Source organism: Gossypium hirsutum, chromosome A07 (genome assembly GCF_007990345.1).
Source record: "Gossypium hirsutum isolate 1008001.06 chromosome A07, Gossypium_hirsutum_v2.1, whole genome shotgun sequence".
Taxonomy (NCBI): Eukaryota; Viridiplantae; Streptophyta; class Magnoliopsida; order Malvales; family Malvaceae; genus Gossypium; species Gossypium hirsutum.
This window is the reverse complement of record NC_053430.1, coordinates 81,294,021-81,295,721: the sequence shown is the minus strand read 5'-3', so window position 1 is coordinate 81,295,721 and position 1,701 is coordinate 81,294,021.

The following is a 1,701-nucleotide window of genomic DNA, read 5'->3' as shown; positions in this document are numbered from 1 at the left end:
CTTTTGGCTTACTTATCAAATGTACACATATACTTTCTCATCACAAATCATTCTTTACCAAGGCATTATTCATAGGTTTAGCGTACCTATCTGTACTTATCTTAGTATATCATATAACCATACCTCTTTAACATGCCCTTCTCTGGACTTTCATCACATCCATTGTATTACTTGTTGAACACTAAGAATACTATTGGATACGAGAAAAACTAGCACATAAGTGCCACATATACATACGTAGCCAAAGCTACCTCATAACATGTAATGCTCGCAATGGAGCTACTCACGAGCTTGCTCATAAAAACTATCGGTCAAGGTGTAACTACACGGGCTACTCACACAAGCTGTCAAGTATCCGACCAACTCAAGGATTACCTAGCTACCGGTAGGACACATAAGACCATTACCCGGAACCCAATTACATGTAACGCATCCATAATGAACTCGGACCAACTCAACGAGCTCGGATGCTCGTATCCATAATGAACTCGTACCAACTCAACGAGCTCGGATGCCTCATACATATCACGAACCCAGACCAACTCAACGAGTTCGGATTTCTAAATTCCTAGTGACATGTCACTTGTATCCTAGACTATTCCTAAGGTTCAAACGGGATTTTCCTCACTTGCACAAGGCATACTTTGTTGTACTTGCTCGTGATGTTGTATGTAACGGTCAATTATCATTTATGCTTTCATAATAACCAATAAGTATATAACTTACCTTGGTACAAAATGATGGTAAGTGCATATGCAAATAAAGTATATACTTTGTACCTTGGTACAAAGTATAATAACCAAACATTTATCACATAATATCAAAACATTAAAAACATGTTACAATACCACATTATTTGCATATGCACTTACCTTGGTACAAAATGATGGTAATCGAGCCTAATCGTCGTATACTTTATTCTTTCCTCGATCAAAACTCGGTTCACGTTTTTCTTGATCTATAATGCCAAATTTAACTTGTTTATTAATCATATTATTCAAATCAATCCATAATTCATGCTTTGGTAAAATTACCTTTTTACCCCTAACTTTTCACTTATTTACGATTTAGTCCCTAGGCTCGTAAAATAAAATGCATGCATTTTCTTTGTTACCCAAGCCTAACCGAACCTATACCACGGTCATATCAGCCCACATTTTCCTTTATTTCACATTATTACTACCCACTTTTACACTTTTATAAACAAGTCCCCTTTTTAGGTGTTTTCACTTAAAATCACCTAGTAAAAGATGTTTATCATGCATCAAACATTCATATTCCCCCATTAATCATCAAAATACACGCATGTTACACATGGTTCAAATTTCATACATGAACCTTAGCTCAAAATATAGCTAGAAATAGGTAGATCATGCTTCAAAGACTTCAAAAATACAAAGAACATTAAAAACGGGGCTAGAGAGCATTTACAATCAAGCTTGGAAATGTTGAACAAAACCCTAGCTATGACTATTGAGAAATTCGTCTAGCACTTGGAGAAGATGGACATAGTTTTGCTTTGATTTTCCCTTTTTATTCTTTTAATTACCAAATGACCAAAATGCCCTTAGGGTCTTTCTTTCAAAATTTTCCTATACATGTCCATTTTTGTCCAAAATTATAGAAATTGGTCAAATTGCTAATTAGGACCCTCTAATTCATAATATAAAGAAATTTCATGCTTAAAGCTTCTAGAATGCA